The sequence below is a fragment of the Phyllostomus hastatus genome, unplaced genomic scaffold (assembly GCF_019186645.2).
Source record: "Phyllostomus hastatus isolate PE091 unplaced genomic scaffold, TTU_PhHast_1.1 phas_contig_148, whole genome shotgun sequence".
Classification (NCBI taxonomy): Eukaryota; Metazoa; Chordata; class Mammalia; order Chiroptera; family Phyllostomidae; genus Phyllostomus; species Phyllostomus hastatus.
In genome coordinates this window covers 8,138,069-8,147,205 of record NW_025333607.1, presented here as the reverse complement: position 1 = coordinate 8,147,205, position 9,137 = coordinate 8,138,069, and positions in this window count along the sequence as shown.

Below are 9,137 nucleotides of genomic sequence, written 5' to 3'. Positions count from 1 at the left end.
ATAAACACCATGGCTCAGATAATCTAAATATGTGGTCAAAAATGAGAAAAACAACTCTATCTCCTCTCAAATACTTGTCATAATGCAGCAGCAGGACAATTAGAATGTGGCTGGAGACGAGTGGTATATAATTACTGTGAAGAGGAAAGAGAGAAGCTGGCTGAGAAATACTGGGCAAGCTTAAATACCACAGGGGATCTTGTTTATTTGCTCTAAGAAGCAGTCCAGGCCCTCCGCTAGCCAGGGCCCTAAAATAAGCCCATAAATATTTACTATCTTCTTGGCTCAACCACGGGACAAGTGACTGAAAATTACTCACTTCATTTGACTGGAGCTGGGACCACACAGCTGACATTTTCAGGTCATTCTGGATAATTGATCACATCATGCAGACATATTTTTAAAAATCGAGTGGATTTTTCAGTTTGTAGATCAAACCATTACTCCAGGGGCAATTGCTGGGCTCAGAATGGACTTCATCTGATGTGATGCCAAAGGTGTTGATAACTCTTAGATTTAGATATAGATATAGATATAGATACAGATATAGACATAGATATAGATACAGACACAGATATAGATACAGATACAGATGTAGACATAGATACAGATGTATAGACATAGATATAGATACAGATAGAGATACAGATACAGATATAGATACAGACACAGATATAGATATAGATACAGACATAGATACAGATACAGATATAGGTATAGATATAGATATAGATACAGACACAGATATCTATATCTGATATAGATATAGATATAAACATAGATATAGATGTAGACATAGATATAGACATAGACATAGATATAGATAGATTTCTCTAATGATTTGCCAGGAAATGAAGTAATTATGCTAAAGAGTGTTGCCAGAGACAAAGTTTGAGAAGAAAACCCAAAACAGATAATATATCTTTAGATTAAAAATATCGACATACATAACATGGAGGTTTGTCTTGAGCCTTATAAATTGGCTAGTGTTTGATTATTAAAAATAATTCATTTTCCTATTTATTACTAGGAAAATGATACTTAATGAATGCTTACTGTGTGATAGGCAATATGCAGATGCCCTTTTGTATGCAATTCTAAGACAGAGGAACAAAGAATACTGGTTGAAAAGAGACATTATTTTAGGGCATCAAACTTGTTTACTATAAAACCATAATTTATAAATTTTTTAAATGTATTTATTTTGGAGAAATTGGGAAGGGAGGGAGAAAGAAAGAGAGAAACATTGATGTGCAAGAGATACATCAGTTGGTTGCCTCTCACACCGGGGACCAGGCCCACAACTTGGGCATGTGCCCTGACTGGGAATCGAACCAGCAACCTTTCTGTTCTCAGGGTAGCACTCAATCTACTAAGCCACACCAGCCAGGGGCTAAAGCCACAATTTACAATTAGTTCAGATATGTACAAGCCAAAGCTCTTCCCACTACATCATTTTACCAAGTATTATCCAACATTCTATCCATTGATTCTACATGTTAACCCCAAGAAAAAAAGACACCAAGAAGGGTTGCTGGTGGTTAACCAGGTTCAGATTTAAAAACAGAGCCTAGCAGACATTTCTAAAGGCCTCTGATGCCCCACACTTTAGGGAAAAGTCTTCACTGAACCTCCTACCTATACTGTGTTCCTGCTGCCTGAGCCAAACCTTATAAAGGAGAATTGTACTTCATCCAATAAGACTGAGACTTTCCCTGCCCCAATCAGAGCTGTGCAGCTCTATCACCATTAGAATCTTCACTGACCAATCAGAGCAGCTCCAGTCCAACCAATCAGGACAGTGTATTTTGGACCAATCAGACTGTGAGGATTCGGAGTCCTTGTCTGGCTCAGGGAGCACACTTTCCCTTTTCACTGAAAAGTGATGGCTGCATTTCCCCAGCTGGAGCTGCAACACTGAAGATGTCTCAGGACCAGAGCGGACCCGGTGGGAGCAGAGTATGTGGAACAGATCAAAGCAGGGAGATGGAAGTGTGCTGAACCAGAGTAGAGCAGAGCTGTCTAGTGAGATGCAGGCCTCACCTGAGGGCCACCTCCCCCAAGGGCCACCTCCCCCTAGGACCACCTCACAGCCATGCTGTTTTATTATTCAACTATAACACCACTGAGCTGTTCCACAGCCCTGTTGTATCAGAATCGAGCTGTTTGCACTGAATAAAGTGTCTTTCCTTATCACATTCCAAATTGGAAGTTCCTGTTGGCGTTGAATTGGAGTTAATAACCACCAGTTGACAAATAAAAAAAGATGGTAGGTAGAAAATAGACAGGGGGAGGGTAAGAATAGTATGGGAAATGTAGAAGCCAAAGAACTTGCATGTATGACACATGGACATGAACTAAAGGGGGGGAATGTGGGTGGGAGAGGGTGCACAGGGTGGAGGGGAGTGAAGGGGGGAAAATGGGACAACTGTAATAGCATAATCAATAAAATATATTTTAAAAATCCTTTCGAAAAATCACAGTTATAATAGTTAAAGATTATTGTTTCAAAAACAGACAAATAAAAATAATAAGCACTATAAAGTGTAACCTTTTATAGGAAGTCTTGGTACACAGGAATAACGCGCTGTCCTCAAAATTTTCATAACCCATGAAGGAGTACAAATCACACACTCACCTGAATTCAACGAGTATCTTCATCATTCTTCTATTTTTAATACTGTGCTAGGCACAGAGGCATTGTGGTATTTAATAAAAACAAGATTTCAATATAATAGCATACATGATATATCTTATTCATTTACTGGATGGCATGCATGATATATGTTACTCATTCACTGGAGAAAACTTTATTACAAACCTGTCCTTCAAAGTTCACAGTCTTAGTGGAAGAAGAAAGATAATTAATAGGCAAATATATATATATATATAGCTGTAATTCCATAGTGGGAAATGCATCATATAGTAAAATGGATGATGAAGGGGGACCTCACTTATATGAGCCTTATTAAGGAAGGGCTATAGGAAGGATACCTTGAGAACAGGGGCCGCTCCCACCCTGTGCAGAATGAGTAACCACACATCCCAGCGGACAGGGGAGGAGGGGGGAGGCCTCCAAGGCAGGAAAGAACACGATAGTCCTGGGGACTGCAGGAAAGCCAGTGTGGCCGGGCACGGATGGGGAGGGCCACCTGCAGCGAGGTGAAAGGGCAAACTGCAGCCATATGAGGCCTCGTGAGAGGTGCAAGCCACACGAGAATGGAGAGAACAGGAGAGGAAGCAGGAGCTAGAAAATACCATGGACGAGCTGCTGTTGTTTAAAATGAAATTCGAAGAAATGATACATTTTCTGTGGGCTCGGTGGTGAGTGTAAGAGACTGAGAATAAGACTGCAGTGCAAGAAAAGAAAACTTTTCACAATGGCGAACAGTCACGGGCAGTGCAAGCCTTTGTGCAGAGGGATGCGATGAGTAAGTCTGTAATGGTGAGTTTAGGAGAGGTATTACCTGCTGAGAGATTTATGAGCCCCAATCTTCAGGCAATAGGAAAGCTACCTAAGCTTTATAAACAGGGAGTAGAGTGATCAGAGGCAAGTGTTGAAAGATTAGTCTGAGAGAATGTACAAGACAGCTTGTTGGCCGAGGGACCAATGAGAAAGCCGACGCAGTCAAGCAGGTGGGTCTAAACTGAGCCGGTGGCCGGGGAGTTCTCATAGGGACGATACAGAAACCAGTTTATTGTCCCTAGCCACTAGGTACTGCATCATAGCTTACTGACCCCCAACATCTAGAAACAATTGCAGAGAGAAATACTTTGCAGAAAAGAGAGATGGTTTTAAGATGATGCATGCAATCCTTTGTCTGGTTGCTTTGAAGTTCACTTCTTTGTGGAAGCGCACTAGACAGAAGATGGGATTCTGAACTCTATCATCTTGACCTCCAGCCAAATGGATGGCACAGCTCACTCTCCTCAGTGGTATCACCTAAAAAGCCCTGTGGCTCATTTATTGGGTTGATGTTAAAGGAATGTGACTGAAGGCACGATTCACTGCACCACCGGAGAAAGCCAAAGAGATGGAGAGCTGTGCGCTGGGCCACCCCTTCCCCAGAGTTTCCAGCCGGGTAAGTTGCTGCTCCTGAGGAGGGAAGCTAGGAAGGAACACAAATGGAAAATACCACTTCTTCCGGGAAGAGAGCTCCACTCCTTGTTAGAAATGGGAGGCTTGGAACTCAGCATCCACCAGGGAAATAGCAACCAATGGGGTGACCCCTGGGAGATACAGAAGAATTAACCTGGTGGGGGGGTGGAGGGAAGACTGGGCCCTTTCTGGTCATCAGAAACATGCTATGTTTAAAAACTAATTCTATTAAATGAAATGTGTTGTGATACATTATTTTCAGATAAACCTTGTGAGTAAATGGTGAGAAATGTATACTTAAAGGCGGCATGGAAAAAGAAAGAAAAGGAAAAAGCCATCCCATAATTAAAAACAAAAACCATGCCTCATTTATCTGGTTGTTTTTTAGGTTCTACCTGAAATTGTGCCTTGGTAGATATTGTATTTGTAAAGTAAGGTATGGTTGAAGAGAACAAGGCATAAAGGAGCAATTATTTGTATATCCTAAAAAGAATCATTTATTATCAAATATTCTCCAATATTATATTTGAGTTACTCATTGCCAGCAAACACTGATTTAAAAATGTAAATTATAAGCCCTGGCTGGCATAGCTCAGTGGATTGAGCATGAGCTTCGAACCAAAGTATTGCAGGTTCAATTCCCAGTCAGGGCACATGCCTGGGTTGCAGGCCACAGCCCCCACCAACCGCACATTGATGTCTCTCTCTCTCTCTCTCTCTCTCTCTCTCTCGATCTATCTTTCTCTCTCTCTCCTCCTCCCTTCTCTCTCTAAAAATAAATAAATGAAATCTTTAAAAAAATGTAAATTATTTAGGCAAGTAAATGAATCATATTTTTTCCAAAAAATAACCAGAGATTTTTGAGTTCAAGGGGAAACTATTTGACAAGAGCTGAGATTTGTTTTCCCAAATCTAAATTGTTTGGGAAAATAAAGCAACTCAAGACATACAAACTTTCAGATGTCCAAATATTTTCAACCTTATCTAATCAGAGGCATTTATTGTTTTACTACAATATGGTATGGAGAAGCTTGGTCAGTCATGCGATTGAGATTAAGGAAGGAATTGGAAAAATAAAGATAAACCTGAAAGGGAAAATGGAACTAGAGAAGGAAAGTCTCGGGGAGAAAGGCAGGCTTGGGCCATGAACTGAGACTTAGCAAGCCATGGTCCCCACTGCAGGGCCAGGAGCCATCTTGCCTTTTTATTTAAAAACAATTTTTCCCAAGAACAAGAATGAGTGTATCTTTCTTTTTTTTTTAATTCAGGTTTTTGTTTTTATTTTAAGATTTTATTTATTTATTTTTAGAGAGGGAAGGGGGAGAGAGAGAGAGAAATCAATGTGTGGTTGCTGGGGGCCATGGCCTGCAACCCAGGCATGTGCCCTGACTGGGAATCGAACCTGCGATGCCTGGTTCGCAGCCTGCACTCAATCCACTGAGCTACTCCAGCCAGGGCGAGTGTATCTTTCTTTAGGAAACTATTTCAACCTTCATCTTATGGTTATCTGTGACTTAGATACATTCATATTTGAAACAAGCAGATTCCATCTTGGCTAGCTGACCTGTTATCTACAGAATGTGTTATAAACTGCATCCTTTGCTATATTCTTTTTATTTTTAAGATTTTACTTTTAGACAGAGGGGAAAGGTGGGAGAAAGAGAAGGAGAGAAACATCAATGTGTTGTTGCCTCTCACGTGCTCCCTACTAGGGACCTGGCCTGCAACCCAGGCATGTGCCCTGACTGGGAATCGAACCAGTGACCCTTTGGTTCATAGGCCAGCACTTAATCCAGTGAGCTACACCAGCCAGGGCCCTTTGCTATATTCTTGATTGAACTCTCTTTAGCCCTGGTCTGAGCATCCCTTAATTAGGAACCCCAATAGTCTATCTTTGTTGTCATTTCTATTGCTTGTCCTATTTTGTGCTTACGGCAGTCAACCCAGATCCATTGGGCCATTCCTTAATGTCCGGCCATTCAGGGCATTCTGGGATTATATGTCTCATGAGCATAAACTGAGAGAAAAATGCATAAATATCAACCATGAGCCTTTAGAACCAGTAATAATAAATACCTTATTGTTGGGCTAATAAACTTGAAAAAGTGCTTCTGAATGAATACTATCAATAGGAGTGTTTCTTTCTCCCCAAATCTCTCTCTCTCTCTAATTACAAAATAAAGTTTCTAGAAATTACAGAAGCTTTACATTGTATGATTCACACTTGGAATGATACCTATGTCCAGAAATGACCTTATAAGTAGGCAAAAGAGCACAGTCCTATGAATGAAAATGTTAGGAGCGTTTCAAATATTTGCTGCCTGTGGTAACCAGCTTCCAAATGACCTGATGACCCCTCATATTCACACCCTGTGTTGCTCCCTCCTGCGTTGTACTGAGGTCAGTCTATGTTCAACAGCATGCATGGTATGGCACTTCTGAAATTAGGTTATGAGACAAGGTCAAGACTTCATCTCAATTGGGCTGTCTCTCTCTTTCAGATCACTCGCTGTGGGGAGGCCAGAAGTCTTGTCCTGAGGGCCCCTATGGAGAGGCCCACACAGAGACACGCTACGGCCTCCTGCCAACAGCCACATGGGTGAGTTTGGAACTGGGTGCCCCAGCGCCACCCAAGCCCTCAGGTTACTGCAGCACCAGCTGACACCTTGACCACAACTTCATGGGACACCCTGAGCCCAAACCATCCAGCTAAACCACTCGTGGGTTCCTGACTCTCAGAAACTATAGGATATGATAAATGTCTGCTGTTTGAAGCCTCTGAGTTTTGAAGTAATTTGTCATAAAACAACAGGTAATTAACATGCCACCCATGATTTGATTCATTGATTCAACACGTACCTGCTGACATCCACTGTCTTTCAATCTCTGTGATAGGCATTTCAGAGACATAATAAAACAAGGCAGCTGCCCTCGAGGAGCTAATAGAATCTTGTGGAATGTGGATGCGCAGATAGTTTTAATTCAAGTTGATGAGTGCAATGGAAAAGTTACATAAGAACGCACGCAAAAAGAGAGACTTCATTTACCCAGCAGAGTTTGGTACAGCTTCACAGAATTGTTATACTTGAATAATGTCTTAAAGAACAAGTAAACGTTAGCCAACAGGGAAAAAAGTACGCATTCCAGAGAAGGAGCAGCAATGAGCCAAGTGCGGAATTCACGAGATAGCGTGTGTGTTCAGGGATTTGGGGTCGTGGTGTCTTCAGGGAGTTGGGGTCAGTTCCATGCTCTTGGGGGGGAGCCTTGGAAGCAGAAAATGGCACGAAGTATCCAGTGGACGGGCAGACAAGATTACAGAGGGTTCTTGCAGTTTATCTGACAGATCTTGAGGACCAACATTTATAAACACAAATGTGTTTGTATTCCAAAACACAAGTTTTAAACAAAACCAAAATGTCATCAAATTTACACTTGGCAACAGGATGGATGAAGGATGGATGTGAGAACCAAAGGGCTGGAAGCAAGGACGTTCGTTGGGAAGCGGGTCTTGCAGTTGTCGGATAAGAGTTGACAGGGGCCTGAACTTGGCATTGGTGGCCAGGAGGCAGAGGGGGACCAGCAGGGGTGTCCAGTCCCCGGCCTGCGTGCCGCATGCGGCCCAGGACGGCTATGAGTGCGGCCCAACACAAAATCGTAAATTTACTTAAAACCTTTTTTTTTGCTTATCAGTTTTCTTTAGTGTTTGCATATTGAATGTGTGGCCCAAGACAACGCTTCTTCTTCCAGTGTGGCCCAGAGATGCAAAAAGGTTGGACACCCCTGGTGGAGGATGGCTTGGAGAAAAGCAAAGGAGTAAAGAATCAATGCTGGGTGATGTGATGAAATGTGCTATCACCAAAACAGGAAATACATGCAGAAGAAGAGAGAGATTGTAGGGGAAATGTATGAGTTCAGCTTGGGGTATGTTGACATTGAAACTGCTTCACTTTTATATGAAGCATCCCATCATTCGTATTAATATCTCTGTGTACAGTTAAACTCCCCCCCCCCCCAATAAGGACATGTGACATACCAGTTCACACCAGGAGGCAGTGATGTGTAGAGCACTAAAAATCGGAAAACATACACACATTTGAGTGACAGTCTGTCATTAGTAAAAAAAACTGGGTCCATACCAGTTCTGCAGGTCTCTGGGTATGGGAGGGAGGGGGCGGGGCCTGGGGACTGTGATTGCGCGGGAACTGGGGGACGAGGGAGAATGGTGTTACATGTACTGAGCCAAATCTGTGACTGAAAATAAAACCTGCCTGAATCAAGTTTCTTTTTTTTTCCAAACATGATATTATCGAGCCTAATTGGATTGTTTCGAATGTTATTTCTAGAATTTCATTTTAAAATAACATTATATTGGCCACGCAAAGCCTAGACTGGATCGCCGTCTGTTTTCTGCTCCAGGGGACTCTGCTGTCTGGGTGTTTGCCTTTTTAGAGGAAAGACACAGAGAAAATAACTGGCCTGGGGTTGGGGAAAGAACACACAATGGGATGTATTAAAGATGGCAGCATCACCTCGCTCTTGCAATAGCATTCGGGAAAGCTATTGCAAGAAGGGAAAGCAAATGTGAGAAAAGGGGAAAAGTTAACCTTTTTTGGGTGGTTTTCTTCTATTGTCATTTAATGCTCAACTGCTCGTAAGCTGTGTGTTTATTCATCCTCTTGCAGAAATGAAGAAACAGCGTTTTGGAGAAGCGATTTGCCTAAAACCGCACAGGGCACTGCTTTCAAGATCTATTTCCCCCTGACTCGGGCAGGGCAGCTGTCAACACGGACCACGGTAACTGCGTGGACAGGTCTCCCTTCACTGGCAGTGAGCTGTGCTCCAACAGCCCACGTGGGAGGGCAGCGCAGAACTAGCGGGGCAAAGAGGAGCAAGGCTTTGTCTTCCCCTTCTCCACCTATAAATAATCCCTCCCTTTAGAACTGAAGTCATGCTTATTCAACGTTTAACAATATTCTAAATGGAAGTATCCTCATTGCCCTTTTGATTTATGTCCAATCCTTGATTATGTAGAGGGAAA